This window comes from Balaenoptera borealis (assembly GCF_965194805.1).
Source record: "Balaenoptera borealis genome assembly, chromosome: 18".
NCBI lineage: Eukaryota > Metazoa > Chordata > Mammalia > Artiodactyla > Balaenopteridae > Balaenoptera > Balaenoptera borealis.
Window position 1 is genome coordinate 14,920,109 of NC_138877.1, and position 23,509 is coordinate 14,943,617.

General features: G+C 36.6%; 1 long non-coding RNA gene across 2 annotated transcripts in view; it reads right to left on the reverse strand.

Moving 5' to 3' along the window:
* LOC309615703 overlaps positions 1-23,509 on the reverse strand; it is a 124,451-nt gene that overhangs the window by 87,902 nt on the left and 13,040 nt on the right. For both annotated transcript variants that reach the window (XR_014236981.1, XR_014236982.1), the window contains exon 3: positions 7,026-7,089. This is a non-coding gene — a long non-coding RNA (uncharacterized lncRNA). The remainder of the gene's footprint in view (positions 1-7,025; positions 7,090-23,509) is intronic.

The window sequence follows — 23,509 nt, forward strand, 5'->3', positions numbered from 1 at the left end:
GACAGTGCTGATCTAGATTAATGTGTTCATTATGGAACATGGGGACATGGACTTTTTCACCTGAAGGGATTTTATATTCTTAATAATAAGTGAGCCAAAGCCATCCCAAAGCTCTAGATTCTACTGTCGTCATCCAAAATGTTCAGAATCAAAACCTGATTGCTCTTACCTTTCCACAGAAGAGTTAAAATTCACTATTTTAGATAAATTTATTTAAATTTAACAGATTTCTTTACTCCAACAGATCAAAGGCTATATGGTACACATATTTTAAATTATCTTCAACATATTTCTCCTTTCTGATCTTACCAGATATAGCCATATGATCCTCTCCTTTCTTCCTTAGATCAGAAAAATCAAAATGGAAACTTTCTTATTTCCAATGAAGTTAATTAAAAGCAGAATCAACAAGAGAACAATTTTTTTTAAGAATGCATAGCCATAATAGGTGTAGATAACATTTATCCATGACATCCGTATTAGAGGAAAACTCAAAATGTTCAAGATAAAGGTAACATTTTTGATTTTGGTTTGGGGGGGGTTTCTTTGCAACTCTGAATGTAAAATTTGCCACTGAGTAAATTCCTTTCTCTAATTCAATCATAAGAATGTATGAGCACTATATTGAGCTATACAAAAACATTTTTCTGGATGAATTGAATTAACTCCCAACTTCTAAAAGTTTTAAACATTTACTTATAGATAACACATATAAATATCATGTTTTATTTTATTATATGAATATCAAGATATTTGATTAAAAATATTATTATCCCTACCTCAATATGTCAAATAAACCATTTAATGGGCTCATTAATTTGATTATTAATGAATCCAATCATTATTAAAAAGAAAATTTATATAACTGCCATAAAAGATATAAGTAGGACTGTTTTCTTTTACGTCAAAATAATACCCTATTCTGCAAATGCTTAGGACTTCAGCCTTTAACAATATTCAAAAAATAGTTAATGAACATCTATAAGTGCTGGAGAGTCAATACTTAGCTAAGCATGGTGCCCCCCTATGTGAAATTTTCAGGCTAGTGGTAGAAATGACAGCCACGTAGACATCACACCCATTTGCATGTCATGGGAATATGTCAAACAAGATCATGACACAAATCATCCCTAAGAATCTCAGATATAACCTGCCATACATATTTATTAATTCAATAACTATTTATTGATTTGTGCTATATATCAAGTACAGTTCTAGGCCCTGGTGATACAACAATAAATTGATAAGGTTTTATAATCCAAAGAACAATCAACATTAGTTTATATAATCATATTCAAGTTTTATCTCTTGCTTTTTTTTAGGTTCATATAGATGGAGAGGGAATTCACGTTGCTGTGAATTTTATCTCTTAGTTATTTAGTTTGCATATTGAGAGTAGAAACCAGTGCCCATCAACTCTTTTCTTCAAATCATAACAGGGACTTCCCTGGAGGTCCAGTGGTTAAGACTCCGTGCTCTCAGTGCAGCGGGCACAGGTTTGATCTCTGGCTGGGGAACTAAGATCCCGCGTGCCACACAGTGTGGAAAAAAAAAATCATAACAAATATTTGTTGAGCCTTGAGATACCATCTGATAGTAGTAATGAATAATTAAATAAACACAAATGACGAGGCTGTTATAAAAATGTATCCAAGTACTCCTGGCTGTTAGAGGAAGATACAGATAAGTATTCCAGAGTAGACTAGTAAGGATTTATAAAAGAGAAGACATTTGAGTTTAGTCTTGAAGATGGGCGGATGTTTCCTAAGCAGAGAAGAGCATGCCAAGCATAGGAAAGAATGAGAGCCTCTGAATTCAGTCTGGTGATTTAGAGCACAGAGTTCAAGGGGGAGAATGGCAAGAGAACGAGATGACATATTTTTAGAGGGTATATTTTTACCATGAGAAATATATGTGTTTGAACTGAATTATCAATCAAGAGCTCTTTTACAATCTGACTCAAGAGCCAAACATCCACTCTCTCCTTTTATGTCAAGCTTTTTCACAAGAAATGTATCGTTTTGCGGCATTCTATTTTGGTCAATGCTGGTTGATAGAAAGAATGTAAAAATCATCCTTAATATATTTTCAACTAAAATTTTCATTAACTTAACAGATATTTTAAACCATCTGCTGTGTCCCAAGCACAATATACAGAACTGTAGTAACACAAGAGGTAAATAGGATACAGTCTACCTTTGAGAATTTGCTGTTTAATTGGGGAAACAAAGGTGATCCAATATAATTACATACAAACATGACATGTGCTCTCTGATAAAGATGAGGGAATTTGGAGGGGAGGAAAGATGTGGCTACCTCAGGGAAAATAGAAGATATTTAACAGAAAAAGTAATATTTTCTGTGTCTTTAAGAATGATTAAGGACTTGCCAGAAGGAAAAGTGAGAAGAAAGTATTCTAGGCAGAGGGATAAAGATAAATGATGTCTTCTAGCTATAAATGTTCTTGGCAAACATTTCTCTGCCCTAGTTTTGGATGTTAATAAAAATATTTTCAAATGTAAGAAATTCATATTTTTATAAACATACTTTCTCATTATAAATGTCTATTTTACTAGATTTTATATGCAGCCAACTAGACACCATGCTTTTGAAAAATATTATTTATGAAATAAACATATTCTAAACGTCAAAACCCATGGACCCAATTTTCATTCCTCCATCATATCTTGGATGTATCTCCTCTACTTAGAAAGCCCCATTTGATATTGCTGTTGACAAGAGCAAATAAACTTTTAGAGTAAAACAAAGCCAGCATGGGAGACTGAGAAGCCACACCACTTTAATCGAAAAATTCCTTTCCAGTGTTTCTCCAAATTTGGTCCATGGCAAAGTTGGGAACACCTCAATAATACACATTCAGATAAGATTTCTCTCCTTTCTGCTTTAACAATTCCAGTATCTCACTCTTTTATATTTATAAGTTTTTACTAAGGTGTAGTTTATATGTAGTGAAATGCAAAAATCCAAATGTAATTTTTGATGAACTTTGACAAATATATACATCCAGGTAACCCACACTCTAACCAAATATTTCTGTCACCCCCCCCAAAAGTTCCCTCTTCTTTCCATGTATAGAAATTGATATTAATCATTATTGGTGTCTACATTCTTATACATTAATTTATAACCTGCAATATCAAGTATACAGGAAATCCAGTCTCTGCCCAAAGGTAATGGTATTTAAATACATACACAGCAATACATAAGCTAATCATAAGTTCTGCGATAATAGTTTCCCTGTAAATACAGTAGTACTTTTAGCATGGAATAGATACCAAAACGTCATCACCAAAAACACTTATTATTTTTGGGCTTCCCTGGTGGCGCAGTGGTTAAGAATCCGCCTGCCAATGCAGGGGACACGGGTTCGAGCCCTGGTCTGGGAAGATCCCACATGCCGCGGAGCAGCTGAGCCCGTGAGCCACAACTACTGAGCCTGCACGTTTGGAGCCTGTGCTCCGCAACAAGAGAGGCCGCGATGGTGAGAGGCCCGCTCACTGTGGTGAAGAGCAGTCCCCGCTTGCCGCAACTGGAGAAAGCCCTCGCACAGAAACGAAGACCCAACACAGCCAAAAATTAATTAATTAATTAATTAATTTTTTTAAAAACCACTTATTATTTTTATCAGAGAAAGAATGCACATAACTATATTTATATATATAGTCACCAAACCAAAATAAAATTAATACCAAATATAATATACCAAATATAAAACCCTTATAATAGAACAATGCTATATACAGACTTCACAGTAAATACTTTATCGAAGAAATGAGATTTCAGCAGAGTGCTATATAAGGAGGAAAATACAGGGATTATGAGGAAGTCATGTGGAAAACGGAGGAAGAATCATGTATAAATGCTACATGCGTGTGTGTGTGTGTTTATGTGTGTGCGTGTTGGGGGCAAGTTAAAAATGGAACAGAGTGTAATTTGTGAAGCATGAGGCATTAGTAATTGCTTAATAAAAACAGTGCTTACATGAATTAAAATAGATCATAGACTCCACTGAGTAACTGCTGTATGAGAATGTCTTGAATTTCGAAGCAAATTCCTGAGACACAGAGATCTCAAATGGACTGTGGTACAAATGCTACTGGTGTAGAAGATTTTTGTCCTAACCTTTGTAATGTGCTTAGCTGACAGTTGATGGGGGGTAACAATTTTGACCTTCTGCCCTTGGACGATACTCACCACCAGTAGATACAATAATGCTTATTATAAATGCCCTCTAATATTGCTAAGAAGATGGCATGTTTTATAGTTGAAAACAAACAAAACAGCTCTGTGTGTTTGCATTACTTACTGTTATGCTGTTCAAGTCTTACCATGACTGCAAATACAACCTCATGATCACATAAGAAATCTCTTCTTGGACTTGTTTGCATGTGACTTTGAGTTCATTCTTATTTATCTTTCCAATGAATACAATCTGTCTTTCCAGTTAGTCTATAAATTCCCAAACATCTTGAGCCCACTTCTCTACACTGTAAATAGTCAATAAAGGTTCAGGACAGAATGACTTTAGATGACCACTTACAATATAAGCTCCAGATGCTTCCTAGAAACATATAATGGATACAAGTCTTTCTTCATTACTCTTTAAATATACACATAAATCCTTTTATAAAAGTATGAGATAAATTTTATTTATTAAGTTTAGGTATGTATTTATATTCACTTTTTTTCTTGTTATAAATCTCAAGAAAGCAGTTACTGACTCTGTATTTATTTCTACTTGTAAAGTGACTAATGGGACATAAGGCTTCAGTAGAGACTTAAGAATGTATTCTGAGTTAATGATCATGCTATCTAGCTGGGTTATAGTATTATGAGCAGAGAGAGCAGGCTTTCCACAACTGTTCTTAATTGGGAAAAATAAGCCCTTCTGAAAAAAAAAACTTACATTTTTAAATCAATACCCAATATAGAACTATAAAAAGGCAAAAGGAAAATAAAACACACTAAAAGGCAATAAATAAGGGGCAGGTCATTAAAAGTAAACTGAAGTATTTCTGGGTGTAATCATCTTTTGATGGGTCTACTTGGCTGAGCTACAATGCCCAATTATTCAACCAAACATTAATCTAGTTGTTGCTGTGAAAGTATTTTGTAGATGTGATTAAAGTTCATAATCAGTCGACATTAAGTAAATAATCTGGGTGGGCCTGATTCAATCAGTTGAAAGGCCTTAAGAGCAGATCTGAAGCTTACATAAAGAAGAAACACTACCTGTTGACAGCAGCTTCCACTCCAGAGTTCCAGCCTGCCTGTCCTGACAGCCTGCCCTATCGATGTGGGCCTTGCCTACCATCCCCACAACTACATAAGCCAATTCCTTGCAATAATTGTCTTAATATATATCTCCTACTGCTTCTGCTTCTCTGACTGAACTCTTTCTGATACCAGGCATGCATTAAATGACAATGTTAGTGCTTTTATATAAAGCTTCTATCTCAGCCCCTCATTTTTAGTGACAAAGGATTGCTATAATTGCATCCTAGAGGAGAAATGTCCTGAGACCACGGACTTTTTTTAAAAAATAAATTTGCTTAAAACCATTTCAGAGAGCTTTGTATTAACAAGGATTGAAAACTATATCTTCAAATATTTTAGACAAAAACAAATATTTCAATATTTTGTAATCAGAAAGTCATAATCAAGAAAATGTTCTTTAATTCATTTGATGTAACATGTAAACAATAACCAAGTAAGAAAATTTCAACAGTCTTTCAGGTAATTATTTTCATAGGTTTTAAGGCGAGTACCTAAAGTAATAGTTCAGCATTCCTAGCTTATTTGTTTATGCAATGAGAGCCATTAATCATTCCATTTGAGCTCAAGTATTTGCAATTGAACCTTGAACCAGAGCTCTGATAGAGTAGTATACTTGAAGACTGACCCTGTGGAATTTCTTTTCTTACTTCAACAAACAATTCAGTTCAGTTCAAACATTTATTGAATACTCATTAGTTACTAGGAATATAAATTCTTTATGACTAAGTTTTGATTATTTGCTTATTAAACTCTCAAATACAAAATGGGTGTCAGGATTCAAATACTTACACTATTGAGAAATGTTAGAAAATTAGAAAGCCACCATTATTCAGATTCTGAAAGAAATTTTCTTCCATTGACACTCAAATGAAACAATTTCTAATATTTTCCCAATCTTAAACCTTACCCCTCTCTTTCCTAATTTGGAGGAAAATATTTTATAATGTTGTAATGCATTTGTAATGCAATTCTGTACCTAAACTAACTACCACTAAATATTATACTTTCTTAATGGATTAGATTAGAGGAAAAGAAAGAAGCTTGGCCAGCACTTAGGGTATAAAAATAGATGGCGAAATTAGAATCAGTATAAATAAATGAATATGAAGGGAGGGTAGAGAACTGGTCAAAGAAAAAGAAATATACAAAAAAGGAGTAAGAAACAGATGACAGACATTAAACATCTAAACATCAGGAAATAAAAGCAAGGAATAAGGTTCAAGCAAAAGGAATTTTAAAAGTCCTTCTGTGGAATAATCAATTAACAATGAAAACAATATTTTAGCATCCTTAGAAGAAAGCTTACATAATAAATCTCATATGATTTGGTCTTATTCTTCCACTAACTAGACAGTAGGAAGACTAACTAAACTAGTAAGTCTAAGGCAAGGAAACTGATCCTCCAGAATTTGGATTTATAATACCAGTGGAGATGACTTTGGAACACACTCTTATTTTTCTCCTTAGAAATCTGGAAGTGGTCTAAGGCCTAAATTCACTTGAGAGAGTGAATGGATTGGGGCACAGAACTCTTTTAAAAATGTATCTGAACCCACCTTGCCTTCTAATATATTAATAGCATAAAATAATACATGTCTGTCGACCCCTACATTTAGCCCACAATGTCTGTGCAGCTGGCCTGCTTTATTAAGAGCTCCTTTTGTCTTTATGGGATTGCATAGGTATGAATGCAACCTATCTGTGGAATGAACTGTGGCAAATCTTACCATGAATCTCTGAAGTCAGATCTGGTCTCCTCATAATGCACAAAATCTTGTTTTTCTCTCATTCCTGTAAAGTAGCAGAAGTTTTTAAGCATGAAAGGTTGGTTGTGGGCAAATTCCATGAAGCAAAACAAATTGAAAGACTCATGTCAAAAGGTCAGTTTTATAAAGATTCTTCCCTTGGATTGTTTTCTCTCCTGATACACCTCCTCTGGTATAAAGTAAGGCCAAGTGTTTATTTCTTACAATCAAAACATTTGATTCTGCCCAGGTGAGGACACTAGGACAGTAGGAGTAAAAGGGCTAAAAAGAACAGGGGGAGTAAAGACATAAAATGGTAAACACATAGCTAGTTTGTTTAATGTAAATCCTAACATGCAAAGCCTTCTTTACAAAATCCCTGTTTGCGATGTTAATCTTTTTATCCTTGCCACTGTTGAAGAATGTTCCTCTTCTATAAATCCTGGATTGTTTCCAAAAACTCCCTAACCCAAGAAAAATGTCTCAAGGCCCTAACCTATTTCTAAAGATTTATGAACATTAAAAGAAATTAAGGATTTAAGTATGAAGCACGGTCTCTCTGCTTATTAAGTTGGTGTGTGTGTGCTACTTCCCTAGGCCTATTTTACATGATGCTGTTTTATTGGAATCAGCATGTTGGAAATTTCCAGGTTTGTTTATCTGAAGCATTAGTTACTGACATCTTTTTCTTTCTCTCTTTCTTTCTTTCTTTGTGTGTTTGTGAGTCTATTCATGTGACTACTAGTTTTTCTGGTAGCGTGGTAGCTGAGAGTTTTTTTGTTTTTTGTTTTTTTAAATTTTATTTTTGGCTGCGTTGGGTCTTCATTGCTGCACACGGGCTTTCTCTAGCCGCTGCCAGTGGGGGCCACTCTTCCTTGTGGTGCACGGGCCTCTTGTTGCGGAGCATGGGCTCTAGGCACGCAGGCTTCAGTAGTTGTGGCTCGTGGGCTCTACAGCGCAGGCTCAGTAGTTGTGGCACTCGGGTTTAGTTGCTCTGAGGCATGTGGGATCTTCCTGGTCCAGGGATCGAACCCATGTCCCCTGCATTGGCAGATGGATTCCCAACCACTGCGCCACCAGGGAAGCCCAGTTACTGACATCTTAAAAACTTCCTGTAGTGTACTTACATGCCTGTTTTGACTGCATTACAGAAGAACTATCTCAGCAATAAAAAATAAAAGAGGGCATTGTTTTTATTAATTAAGGGATCAACTAAAATATTAGAAACTGAAAGCAATGAGAGGAACATAAGTGGGAGAAGGTATTGGATAGGAAGAAGCAAAATAACGGATAATATTTAATGAATGATTACTATGATGCCGTCACACTTCTAATTATTTTACATCTGTTGTTTCATCCAACCCCTATAGCCATTCAGCTAAGCAATAACTCAAACAATATTTTTATTTCTATTTTATAAATGAAGAAACTGAGAAATGATGAAATAAAATAATTTGCCCAGTGATTACACAAATAGTATATGGTGAAGGTAGGATTCCAATTTGGGCATTCTGACCCCAATTTCCACAACTTCACACTATGCTACATTGGCTCACTTAAATTATTTTCCTGAATTATACATTAATATCTCTATAATCCGAATTATACCTTAGCAAGATGTCAGGAACTCCCAATACAAAGGCCAGAATGACATCCCAACCAATGTTTCATTTGCTTACACAGATTTGTCATAATACTAGATGGTGATCCCTCCGGATTTTCTCCACTTTTTAAAAAACTTTTTCCTGGTTTTTCCTGCATAACACTGTAGAAAAGAAATTCTAAACTTTTTGGCCCCATGGCCTCTTCATGCTCTGAACACTGCTCTGAAAATGTATTGAGAATCTCAAAGACGTTTTGTTTATGTAGGTTCTATTTTATATTCACTGTATTAAAAATTAAATCTGAGAAATGTTTAGAAGCTAAATTTATTACTTCATCTTAAAATATAACAATAAACCCATTAGATGTTAACATAAGTAAACATATATTTATTAAAAATAACTACATTTTCTAAAACAAAAAAAGCAAGGAAATTGGCATTATTTCACATTCCGGCAAATCGATGTCTAGCATAATAGGAGACAGCTGGATTGTATGTCTACTTCTACGTCAATAACATCCTTAACTGCGCATGCACTGGTGGTGAAGAATACAATGACCACTGGTACCACTAGCATAGTCTGGTGCACTGTGTTGACACGCGCTAAGCCACCAAGAGTTTTGCCCATCATTACGTTTGCTCATTCAGTGTAAAGGCCAAGAGACCTGATATTTAAATCCCAATCATTTAAAAAAGAAAAAACTAAACACAACCCTGACCAAATAAAGCTTTTGTTTCTACCAACACACTAATAAAACAGTAATGGAAGAAATCATCATTTATTATGGAATGGTTTTCATCATGTCATTTTAATCCAGTGAGGAAAGTTATTGGGAAAAGAATGGAAACCTTGATCTGATGCCGAAATCAAAAAGCAGCCCCAGGCTCCTCCTTTTCAGGTGGCAGCTGTTTCTCATAACCAAGACACATGTGTTTTGTTTTCAAAAATAATTGTGAGGACTAAGGAATAGCTACAAATGCCTTATGTAAAATTAGAATTGTTGTATTTTTATTTGGTTTGTGGAACTTTACCAGAAAAAAAAAAAAGAGATCAAACACTGTTTAAAGGAACTGTTTGAAGTCCACTGAAAAAAAGGTTGGAATGAGCCATGTTATGATACTTCAGTCTTCCTTTGATACATACTGGATAAAACTCTGGCAGACATATATGTCTAGCTAAAAAGATTGATGATGGTTATGTGACCAAAAGAGTGTGACCTGGTAATGAAGACTGGACTGTGGTGGAATTGACCCGCCTTTCTCCTGGCAATAATTACCACCTTGGTTGTGTACAAAACAACCAACCAAACTAACTGTGATATGGCATTATTGTTAAAAGATGCCTTTTACTTAGTATGCCCACACCAAAGGACAGGAGAATCTTGCAATCATCAAGTGGGGACCATAAAACTAAGTTCTCTATTTGTTATTCTTAGAGGGCATCTTTAAACACAGAACAAATAAAAGAATGAATTGTTCAGAATGGCGGAACCAACACCATCCAATGGGACACATAAACAGAAGTCCAGCAGAGATGTTCTAACACCTTCCTTAGGCCACAGAGATACTTGTCAATCTCAAAACTGAAACAACGAGTTACATTAAAGTCCTGTACCATATATATTTTCTGAGCATCCAGAAAATATACTCTTAAATAAATGTCTCCCTCCAATGACTTATTATCTGAGTAATGGTTTCTCTATTTAGTATATTGTATTATTGCACTTGAGTGTTTCTAAGTCTGTCTGCCTCTGGGACTGTGATATTAAGTCTGAGAAACATCCCCCTCTGTGCTCCCAGCGCCTGGCACACAAACGGGACAACAGAGGGATGTATGTTATATTCCAAGAGTGCAGGGATTTCCCACTATTGCATTCTCAGTGCCTAGACCACTGGCATCCAGTAGGTACTCAGTAGATTTGTTGACTGAATGGCACAATTATGATTAGTGACCCACGTATTTCTGCCACTGAAAGACAGAAGAAACTATGCTCCTTTTCTGTTAGTTTATTTTAAATTGCATTTTTCCTAACCATGACATAGATTTCTATGCCTTTTGTTTTTACTGATTTGCCCTGGCTAGACCCTTAGATTATAAACTCTTCAAAAACCAAAGACAATTGTTTTACCCATATCTGAACTCTGTACATTACTCTTCACAACAGTAAACTCTAATGATGTTATCCACGGTAAAATGTCATATCCTATTCTCAACGTTTTCTTTTTATGTTAAGAAAATGTTAAACCTATCTCCTTCATATCTCACTTTCTACGTCCATCAAAAAGTTGAGAAAATCAAATAAGCGTATTTTAGAAAAATGCAATCAGTCTAAGCACTTAGAATGCCCTCTGTCGCCCATCCTCCCCTGCTAGCTCTGGTCCAGGCTTGTCCTAAGACATCTCCCTGACAGACAGGATCAGGGTGTGGCTCATGAGACAAACAGTGGAGTCTTCTAGTTCTTGCACCTCACAATGGGTATTATGCATAAAAGAGCAAAAGTCTATAGAGTCCTATTTCTGTGCAATGCCTACTAGGAGAAAATTTCTGTTAATGTCCTACCTACTATGTTTATGCAATACTAAAGTATAATTTGAGTCTAAATGAAAAGTTTAGTGTTTTTTTTTTTTTTAAACAGGTTTTTGTTCTGTTTATTTATTTTATTTATGGCTGTGTTGGGTCTTCGTTTCTGTGCTAGGGCTTTCTCTAGTTGCGGCAAGCGGGGGCCACTCTTCATCACGGTGCGCGGGCCTCTCACTATCGCAGCCTCTCTTGTTGCGGAGCACAGGCTCCAGACGCGCAGGCTCAGTAGTTGTGGCTCACGGGCCCAGCCGCTCCGCGGCATGTGGGATCTTCCCAGACCAAGGCTCGAACCCGTGTCCCCTGCATTGGCAGGCAGATTCTCAACCACTGCGCCACCAAGGAAGCCCGAAAAGTTTAGTTTTAATACTAAAGTTACAAATGTAATCATATCAACATTAGGAAAAAATAATTTATGAAAATGGTCTTTACATAGTAGCCCCTATTTATGTTCTGGAGCGCTCTAAGGGAAATGACTCTGCCATAGGGAAGCCCAAACACGCACAAAACTACAAAAGATCACTGCTCATCCTTCTTTAGAGGTGGAAGTCAGGGAGTGCAGTGGATTTTGCTTCTATCGACCAGCCACACTGATAGGCTGGTACCGCCCCCTTGTTCATGGAAGGCTATGACCACCTTCACCCAGGGCCTCCTTTTTCCTAAAGAGTCCGGCTTCATCTCCATTCCACAGCTAAGTTAGCTTCCCCAAAGATTATGAATCATCTTCTGATCATCAAATCCAATGACTGGTGTTCCTTTCACATTTTGTGCCATCCCACTGAACCAGTCCATTTCCCCTTCGACTTCTGACCACTCTTTCACCATCTGCCCCTCACTTTTCAAAAAATTTTTTATTTATTTATTTTTGGCTGCGTTGAGTCTTCGTTGCTGCGCGCGGGCTTTCTCTAGTTGCGGTGAGCGGGGGCTACTCTTTGTTGCGGTGTGCAGTCTTCTCATTGCGGTGGCTTCTTTGTTGTGGAGCACGGACTCTAGGCGTGTGGGCTTCAGTAGCTGTAGCACGCAGGCTCAGTAGTTGTGGTGCACGGGCTTAGTTGCTCCACGGCATGTGGGATCTTCCCGGACCAGGGCTCGAACCTGTGTCCCCTGCATTGGCAGGAGGATTCTTAACCACTGCGCCCCCAGGGAAGTCACTGCCCCTCATTTTTAAAACTGGGTCTTTGATCTTATTCTTTTCTCACCCTGTCTGCCCTTCCTCAGAGACCCTATTCATTCTCCCAGCCTACATCTAGAATGTATATCACTTGGCTTTCCTTCCCTAATTTTCTTATTTCTGTTTGTGGGGTAGCATCTCTTTCCAAGCACCTACACATATTTTGTGCAAATATTAAATTTTACTGATTCTTCACCTTATTAGATTGAACCGTATGAAGTAGCTATTAATGTAGTCAAAAATGGTCAAATATCAGTAATTTCACATGATTCACTTTATAGTTACCAGCAAACAAGTTCAAGTGCTTTTAATCTCAAACTACTCCAGTGGCCTCCTGTCTCTGTACTTCTATTTCTATACCTACAACAATTTCTAAAGGTTGTAATTTATTAATCCTTCTGAAATACTCATCTTTGAGAACTTATTTGTCTTAAGTAAACAGACTAAATTTCTCCACTTCTCATTAGTCACCTTACAATTTGCTCCAAACCTACCTTTACAGGCTTGTCGCCCTACTGACCTTAATTTTCCTCCCTTGCAGTTGAACTGGTGTAAATATCATCTCTCTTCCATCTTTATTCAGAGGACTCTCCTTTCTTATTTCAGAGATTCCTCTGCCTATAGACATACTCAAGCATTAACCTTAGGTATACTTGGGACATTCCCAGTATCATTCACTTCACTTTCAATTATTTTTACTCATGATGTGTCTTTCCACACACTGTTTAAATGCCTTCAAAGTACAAATGGTGTCTTTTATGTCTCTTTATTTCTTCATTAAGCAGAGTAGAGAGTCTTATATATAGTAAGGGATCAAAAGATAGTTGCTCTCAGTGATTTTTTAAGTGGTCTGAGTCATCTCCCAGATACCATCACTTAATCTTCTCATCTGAAAATAGTTCTCCGGGCCCAGAGATGGGATGTCTTTTAAAGTAGTTTTTAGACGAAACTCTTTCCTATCAATGCTACTACAATTCATGCTATCATGCACTTGTGGACTGATTTATCTCCTGGGCAGACTCCTAGATTTCATCAGAATAAAAACTGATGAAAGATAGAGACTTTTCACAGGTTTTTAAAATCTTGGACTAGACTTGAATTTCTTTAAATCGCTAGCAATGAAATCTTGTAGAGATGTATAGTGATATATCTCAGAATCTACTAAATCCAAACAGCTCAATGACTAAAGTTAAATTGAGAACTTTGATACATGAATGCTGTTTTCATGGGACCTCATAATCTGTTATCTGAATATCCAGACAAGAAAATGCCTCTTTTGTCATCAAGTCATAATTGTCTGGTTCTTCCACTGCCTGCTTGATTTATTTTTAAATACCCTGATCTTTGTCTCCTCCTAGATCTAAATAAAGTAATTCTTCCAGGCCCTACTGGCCCCCTAATGTCTTCTACCCATGTTTCATCCGTGCTGCCAGACAATTGCTGAGATCAATCCAAGATGATTTAAAAATAAGCTAGTTTATGTTTTTAGATAACTCCCTAAAAAGGCAACTCTCAATCCTAAAGTTGTATTTCTTGAGAAACTTCTATTGCATTGTCCACTTTACTTTATTGCACAAAGGCAAAAAAGACTAAAAATGGGTGGTTTTGACTTTAAAACAATTCTGCTGTACATCAATGAAGGTAAAGTAACTTCTATAAAACAGATAAAACTCTCTTCTGGTCCTTTAGGCCATTTTCAAAGACTACTTATCAAAAGAAGAGTCAATAGACTTAAACAAAGGTTTCTACCATTAAGCTCCAGTGAGGAAAAGATTCATTTCAGAGGACCACAAAAATATATGAATAGGGAATAAAATAAATTAAATTTAATCTTCAGATGGGACATACTTAGTTAAATTTTCTAAGTATCTGATATGATAGCATTTGAAGTCATTTGGTTTAAATTCATGATTGAAGAAATAAAGATATCACATTTATTTAAATGTGCTGTATTCATTAATTATTGAACCACATGACTGAGTTGCTATTTTACCTTGGTTAAAGATTAATTCTGGTTGTTCTTAAACTTTCCTTAAATCTTTTTACTTTGTAATTGAGTGGAAAGATTATGCTTAAAGTTAATTTCTATGTCATATTAGGAAGGAAGGAAAATTGATTGCACCAGGCAGAAAAATTTCCCTTAACTCAAACACATTGATCTAAAAAGGAAGGCCAAATGAAACAAAAGATCCTGTTTTTTTTTTCTTTTTTTTTTAATTGACCTTTGTTCTTCGTTTGTTTGTCTTGGAATAGGTTATGAAGCTTTCTTACTAAACATTTCATTTCTTGGCTTATATTCAATGTAATATTATTAGAAAAACATTTTCCCTCTCTATAGAAATTCATATGTCCATTAGTCCTTTCTTTTTTTTTATTTTTTTTTTATTTTTTTTTTTTAGTCCTTTCTTAAATACTGGTATCTGCAACCTAATTGTAATTGGTGTACTTTTAAATTAAACGTCATAATTTATTTCTCCAAAAGAAAAAAATTTGCATTTTTATTTGCTATCTTCCAATTCACACTCCAAAATAATTATTAAATGTCTACTGCGTGAGAGTGCTTTAATAATTCCAGTAATACTTTGTAAGAAATGCAAGTAAAATGTATGGATACTTTTATTTTGTTTGTATTAGGTGCAATGGGCAGCCTTTACAATGGCTCCCAACAATCCCTGCCTTTCTGTGTTTGGGTCCTTGTGTAACCTCCTCCCAAATTGCATCAGAGTTGGTCTGTATGAATGTAGAGTGTAGTAGAAGTAAGGTACTGTATAATAAAAAATTTTCCTGGCCTCCCTGGTCTTGCTCTTTTCATCTCTTCATGTGGCTGGTTCTGATTTGTATCCTTTACAATAAAACATTACAATTATACTATTATAAATTTATAAATATAATTATACATTATAATTACTTACATTTATATAAAATATAAATATAATTGTAATATTTTTTTACAAAATTATAAATATAGTGCTTTGCTAAGTTCTGTGACTCAGTCTAGTGAATTATTGAACTTGAGATGATAATAGGAACCTACAAATTTGTAGCCAGTTGATCAGAAGTGCAGGTGACCTGGTGTCTGGGGTTGAGGGCAGCCTTGTAGGAGACTGTGCCCTGAACTTGTGAAATTTAACCAAACTCAGGGAAGCTGCAGTCAGAATTGCATTGCATATGGTATGTCACTTCCAAGAGTACAAGATACAAGATATCGTGGCTTTTGCCTCTCTCTCTGAGATCCCTTGCTCTGGCGAAATTAGTTACCATGTTGTGAACAGTCCTAGTAAGAGTTCCCTGGTGAGAAACTGAGACCTCCAGCCTACAGCCATGTGAGGGAGCCTTTTTTGGAATTGGATTCTCCAGACTCAGTGAAGACTTTAGATGACTAGAGTCCTGACTGACACTTTTGTTATAATCTCATTTGAGACCCTGAGCTAGAACTACCCAGCTAAACCATTCCCAGATTCCTGAACCACAGTAACTGGAGATAGTAATTGTTTTGTTGTTTGTAGCCACTAAGTTTGGGATAATTTGTAATGCAGCAACAATTAACTCGCTAGGGAATATAAGGTTATTTGCGTTTGGTTTTAAGATTCAGATCTCTTGTTTTCCAGTCCATCCAAAAGAATAACATGTAACTACCCGTTCGTGTCATTGATTGATTTTTCTTTGGAATGGATCTCAGTAAATTTGCATTAGTGCCCCAAAACAAGTAAGACTATCCCTCTTGACTCTAAGATAGGCTAAACAACCCCAAATCTCACTCGCTTATCACAGTAAAAGTGTATTTCTTGATCACATTGTAGTTAGATGCGGTCCAAGCAAAAGATCAGCAATGTGAGCTTCTTTCATCTTTTCACATCCCCACATGGGAAAAAGTGGGGAGAGTCTTATCACCAGGGGTCTTATTACCAGGGCTGGAAATTATGTACCTTACTTCTGCCCACATGCTGTGGTCAAACTCCGTCACACAGCACCAACTTAACTTCAAAGAAAGCTGCAAAATCTGCTTTTTATACCTGGCCAAGAAGAAAAAATAGAATTTGTGACAATCAGGCATCTCTGCCGTAGAGATCTGCTTTCTTTGGGGTCCACTGGGTTCGGTCAGTAGCATCAAAAGGTATAAATAACAACATCTTCCACCCCAAGTAGAGGAATCTTCATGATTTAACAGAACATAGATTAATGCAATAACACTAAACATCTCCATGAGACAGCACTCGTAGTGTATCATGATTTTTAGTATCTATTTTGGTGAAAATGTTATGCTGTTTATTTACACTGTCACAAAACAATACGAAATGTCGGTTTCTCTATTTCGTGTACTATTATGTTTTTGTTCTGTCACACTTGAGACAGTTACAAGATCTGTACAATTATATATGACCTGATTGTGTGGACTGAGTTGAAGGATATTAAGACCAAGGATGAGTAGGGGAAGGGCATTCTCATATGCACCTAGAGACACACACGCTCAGGTCATTTGTTCTGACCTGGGTTGCTTCCAAGATGGACTAGTTAGTGCCTAATTTCTCCAGCTCCTCTCATCTGTGGACGTTAACTTTACTGAACTTTTAGGTTTTGCTCAACTAGGACCCTGAGCCAGTACCCATGATGAAAGTCATTCCAATAGTCATTCCATGTCTCACCAACATGCAGCAACAGAGTATAGCTAATTATTATAATTAATCTTGCTGCCCTAAATACATGTACATCATATCCCTCACCTGCCTCCTTCTTCTTCAATCCACACCCCTGCCCCGCTTCGTCCTGCCCCTGTCATACACACACACACCTTCCCATGTGTGCCCAGTGCATATGCTTGGGCTTATGCTTAATTGCATGTCCATTTTCCACTCTGAAATTAAAGCAATGGACTGAAATGTAATCTACGACATTTAGGCTCCAATATCCGCTTTGGTTCTTGTTAAATTTGCATCTGAAATCTCCATACCCTTTTAAGATATTTAATTTGGACTAAAATACTAGAGGGAGACCTACATTATACATTTTTCTAGTGCCTCTGGACCTGTTCATTACTAAATTCCTCCCTGTACTGGCAGCCACTGCTGAAGTTTCAGCATGTATGAAGGCTAAGCCTCCATGGTTATGACATTACGCTGTTTATTGGTTTTATTCAAAGACCTTACAAAGACGAAGTGAGCTAGAGATAAAGAGAAGCTTAAAAGGACTGAATATTTATTTTTGAAAATTGAGTATTCTAAGTAATTTTTGGTATCCGTAAGATATTAAAGAAATCACCATAATGTATTTTCACATATATGGATGTGCCACAATAAAACGAAGAATATAGAAATAGATATAAATATGTAAAAATTGATTATGTTGGAAACCCACATAAGCAATGTTGAGACAATATATATTAGACAATATATATTAATATAAAACACCTTTAATCATTCTCTTTATATACTCATTCTTTAGTTCCTGAGAACCCAGAAGAAAAAAGTATATATTATCCAAGCTATTTGGGACTCACTCAGAACCTAGAATTTAAATTGAAACTTGAGATTAAAAGTCAGTTTTGTGGCTAATTGGTGTATACCCTAAAGAAGAGAGGGATTATCCAAAGATTCAGACACTCCCTTTCCCAAAAATCTGTCAGCAAAGCTACCTTGAACTTTAATGATGATAACAAGATTGAAGTTTTATCATGTTTTATTATCTTCTTGAAAAACAGGTGAGGATGGGGGTAGAGAAGGGGAAAAAATGCGCTAACAAGCATATTAATTACTCTCTTTTAAATCTTGATTCATCTAGACTTCCCAAACTGGAAACTCTTGATATCTTATCCTGAGCTCTGCTATTTATCAGTGGATAGATTAGAGAAAGAAAATTAAAAAATAAAATAGCCTCATGTGTTCTGACCTCTTCTGTAAGGGCTCTGAAAAAATGCTTTAAACAAACAGGCATGTAGCATTTTTCTTTCTCTTCTCTCTGGAAGAAGAGAGCAAGGGGCAGATGTTTCCACTGTCCTTTCTTCTAAGCACTCTCTGTTTTATGTGCCAACCACGCTTAGCAAAGAAAGGGGGCTGATTACAAACTCAGTTCCAAACGCTCTTCTTAGGATGAGAGGCTATATGAATCATTGAACTGAAGACCTGGGCAAGACCCCAGCTGCTTACAGGCAGTAACTCTTACAGTCGAGATAAAAAGAAAACTGACATAGAAAAACTCAGACAAAAGCAAATTTAAACTTTTCTTCTCTGGAAGTAATAACTGAGCCAATTTTGTCTTCACATTAAAGCTGGGTGGGTAGTTTTTCTCCCAAAGAGAACAAATGGAAATTTTTTTTTTTTCATTGCAAGTATTAACTCTAGGTTTAAATTCTCACATTCATAGGCAACTTGTCTTTCTGGAAGGCTCTCAGAAAGAGCCTTCATCATTTGCTGGTGATTTTATATGAGAAACATTAAAGGGGATGCACTAACCGCCACCCCCATCCTCGCTCAAGGGGGCGGGGACTACAGGATGCGATGTTTTCATTCACAAAAATTCGGAGAACTAACTATGTGTCCCACATATTTTAGGTTCTAGGAACAGAAAGATGAACAAGAGGGTCAAGAGAAACGGTTCTTCCCTTATTATCTGTAGGACTTTCAGGTCATCTCTCTATTTAAAAGCTTAGTTCCCATGCTGTGAGCCTTAAGAGGTACTTTCCCTACTCTGAAGATGCCTTTATTCTTCCAAAGAAATCCAGAATATACATTTTTTCACAAGGCACTGAGACAAAATCAACATTGTCGACAACAGGGGTGTTCCAGCCCTAAATGCGTGTGGTGGAGGCTCGGGGTAGGAGTCAGGAGGAGGTGGGTGGGCATCTGTTTAGCTTTGGAAAAAATGGAAAACCTTTCCAAGCACCAAAATAAAATATATTTCTGAGACACTATTGCCCTTCTGCCCAGGTGAGTGCATGGTCTAAAGACGGGATAGAGGAGTAGGCCCTAATTCATCTCTTCTTCTCACACTTACCCCACACCCTTGGGTGTGACTGCCTTTCTAACACGTATTATTTCCCCTTATGTACCACACGTGCATATATTTGTTTGTTCTCATCTTATATTCCTTCTCTCTCTGAAAGAAATGCTGAGATTCCTTACAACCCTGTAACACCCAGAAGACATAAATAGGAATAGGTTCTATTTTGGTACTATTCTGTTAAGGATGCTGTTTAGCTTCCCCCAAATATTAGAGTGTGATGGAATTATATTGGTCTTTCTCACTAACAATACCAATAAGGTTTTGTTTTGTTTGTTTGTTTTATTAACTCAAGACATTATAAAGTCAATAAAAGAATTTGTAGGTAAAACTAAACTTAGTTTTTTTTAATCAATACGTATTTATTGAGCATCTATTATGTGCCAGCCACTTTCCTGGCACAAAGACAGACAAAAAAATCTTCTCTCAGGGAGTTTAAATCTATGAAATGTATTCAGTGCACACACACACACACACACACACACACACACACTGACTTATAATGGGTAGTGTGTGTCTTATGTAAACTAAACAGTATCTTAGAGAAGTCTTTAGCAAGAAAGCGGGAAAGACAAGTGATGATTACCTAGTTTACATTCCGTGTCAGACGCTATACTCATTACTTATTTAATTCTCCCAATCACCTAAGAGATCAATATTATGAGGAAATTGGGAATTTAAGAGATTACACTGTTCAGTGGTAGAATAGCAACATTCTTTTACATCCACAACTCCCTAATGCCTTCTATAAAAGAACATGGTTTGAAACGAGCAAATTAGCCTTTGACATGTTAACTCTGGGAAAAAAACAGGAACATCATAGGAAAACTAAATGAATGTTGCTCAGTAAACAGAAGGGCCTTCCCTTTCCTGCCACTCTCTGCTGTCCATTCCTCTTTTCCCGTCAATGAAAATAGTACTGCCATGTCCCCCAAAACCAAGCAAGAAACAGAACAATTGCTCACTTTTCTCAGTTCTTTAAATCGCACTATAATTCAGCTGCCCTATTACTCTCAAATCTTTTCACACAAATGCCTTTTCCTGAAATCTTTCTCTCCTTTTTACCCTGACTTGACTCACCTGCCATTTCTCCCCTAAAATATTGAAATGTCCTCACCGCATCCCTCTAGCTCCTGGACAGCACCCTCTAGCCACCAGTGCCAGAGTGGCCGCTCTATGTAGAGACTCCACTCCTTCTACAACGTTAGATCCCAAATCAGCAGCAAATACAGCCCTATCTTTATTAATCAGATTAAAAATCCACCGTGCAAAAAATGTTTCTTCTTCGTGCTTGAATTATGGAATCTGTCGTTAAATCTCTACGTCATTGCATTTCCACAGTATAACTGGGAAAATTTTTAGTAAAGTCATAAACATCACACCACTGGGGGTATCTTGCATTTCTTTCATAATACTGATAAAACTTGCAATTTGCTTGTTTACCATTTGTCTTGTGCTAAGTTGTAAGTTGTTTAGCTTCCTTTGGTTTGGTTTGGTTTTAATTCAACAGTATAAGCTCAGAGCCTCACACACCTGAGTGAATGAATAACAGAAAGTCAAGACTGGTGCCTGGAACCAAGGAGTAGCTTTGCAACCCAGCTAACTGGCTGCAAACTCACAGTTAATCAACAAGCATTTACTGCATCGTACACACTGTGCGTCCGGCGGTCTGCGTTTTGTCTGCCTCTAGAAACATGTATCTGCTTTTCAAGCTGTCATCATTGCTTTTCGTCAGCCTAACTAAGGTAGAAAGAGACATGCGAGGGTGGAGAGAAAATAACTGTGTTCTACATGTTCAAACTTGATGGTGTGTCATTTTGGTGTTTGCATAATAAAAATATGCCTAAGACTGAATTATGTCAAATATGTACGAATGGTATTTTGCCTGCAGTAGTACCAGAAATCTTAGAACCTTCAAACCTCCGCAAATCAAAGACAGACACACAGTGCCAGCTACCACGTGATGTAAAGAAAAGGTTTTCCCATTTTGTGGGAAAGGCGACGGATCTCAGGTTAAGTAATTTGTCCACAGTCGTGAAGTAAATCAATGAAAACACCAAGGTTAACACAAGGTGGGCAACAAAAGGCAGCACACTCCCTGTTAAAAAAGCTCATGTTATTTCCACACAATATTTTTCTATTTTTCATTTCCATTTGAATGTCTGCATCAGTCACACCGAAGCTGAGTGACGGGGCAAACAGACATTGGGTGGAGTACACTTATAAAGAATCAAAGGTTATTTAGTAGGAATGTTCTGACATCAGTCAACCTTAGTTTAAAATTCAGAAGCTTCTGGGAAGGAAAGGAAGGAGAGAGAATCAGAGGAAACCAAGACACTGTGGGATGAATTTTATGATTCAACAGAGGGGTTAAACCTGAAAAGATTCTATTACTGGCCCCCCTGTCATACCTCTCTATTTCCAGGCTCTATTCTATTCTAATGCCTATGTTGAAATTTTAGTCTTTAGCCTTCTGTCTGCTTCTTCTGTTGGTTTTTATAGAGCAGGTGTTTTAAATCTAATATCCATGAACCCCTGGACTCCACGGATGAATTGGAGGCCCAGGAAGTTCCTCTTCATGAACTCCTTGAAACTGCAGGCAAACCTTTGTGTGAATGTGCAGACGTGCATCTCACAGGCAAGGGGTCAACAGCCTTGATAAAATTGCCATGAGAGCTAATACTATGCAAAAATGAGTTGATTACTGCCATAAAAAATAAATAACAAGATCCACACAGCAAGTCCTATTCAGAAATCAAAAAATTGTTTTGTTTAGAATTACAAGGAAAGTATTAGCTGAAAAAAGTGTTGATTAAGAAACATAGAACTCTAAATTGTGCTACTGCTCTGCTAGCTGATGAGGGTAAAGCAGAAGTACAGTAACAGTCACTTCTTCCCCCTACAAAAGGTCACCTTCCCAAACCTGCAGGAACCCTTCACTCAGTCCTGGCTTGTTATGACTCAGAGTGAGTCCCCCCTCAACAGTGATGGATGTTCTGATGCCCACTGACTGCTGATGTCTGTTCCTTCCTTTTTACTTTCTAGAGTCCTTTTCTCTCAAAAAATATTTATTTGTTTGTTTGTTTCTCTTTCTCCTGTAGTGCATCAAACAGTACATGATGTGACTTTCTGTGTGCTGTGACATCACGGATGTAGTCAAGTTTCTAGTATACAACTCACCTTCCATCCTGAATGGCAATAGTTAGTATTCAATGATGGGTTTGATATCTTAAGAAATGCTCAATTTTAGAAAAGATATTCATCTACAATCTACCTAAAATGTAACATTTTCAGATTGTTACATCCTTCTGCTAAAAATGGATGGCTCTAGTCTAACAACTGACTTCTCGGGCTGATCATGGAAAGAGGTTTTACAGTTAAGCAATCAAAAGGAAGTCCTGTTCTCAACTTTTTATGGTAATTCAACTTTATACTGTAACCAAGATATAGGAAACAGAAAAACAAGGGATTCAGTCCTCATTGTTTTTCTAAATACTTAACTCACAAATGTACCGAAGACTGAAGCAATTTAGCAAAGATTAAAAAAAAAAAAAGTAAATATAAAAATAAAAGCACAGGATGTGTCCAGGCTAAGTTAGAAAATATTCTGATGAAAGGGGGTCCTTAATAATTCTAAAAGTTTTTCTCTCTCTACCTAGCACAAGACAAGTATTTCCCAACAACTGAATTAAGTAAGAAATGTCTCTTCATTCAATGGGACTATTTAATGACAGTTAACTTTTATCCTTGATTAGTAAGACCTTTTAGCTGTAATTAATGGAAAGTCAACTCAAAATAGCCCAAGAAAAAAATGGGAGAGGGGGATTTATTGCCTTACATAATACACAAATATTGCTATTTCTCCTTCAGTTCTGAGTTCTAAGTGTCACCTCCTCTGGAAAGTTTTCCTGAACCCCTACAAATCCCAACTAGGTGATACCATAGGATGCCTTATAGATCCCATCTTGGGATGAGTTTCATTTGAGAATTTTTTTTTTAATTCTATATTCCTAGGAAAAGACTAATAGTTTTATAGCCATGGTAATAAGTAGCACCAGAACTTTAAAATCAGTTTCTCCCGTGACAACTTGCCTCAGGAAACATACTTTTGTAAGCCAGCC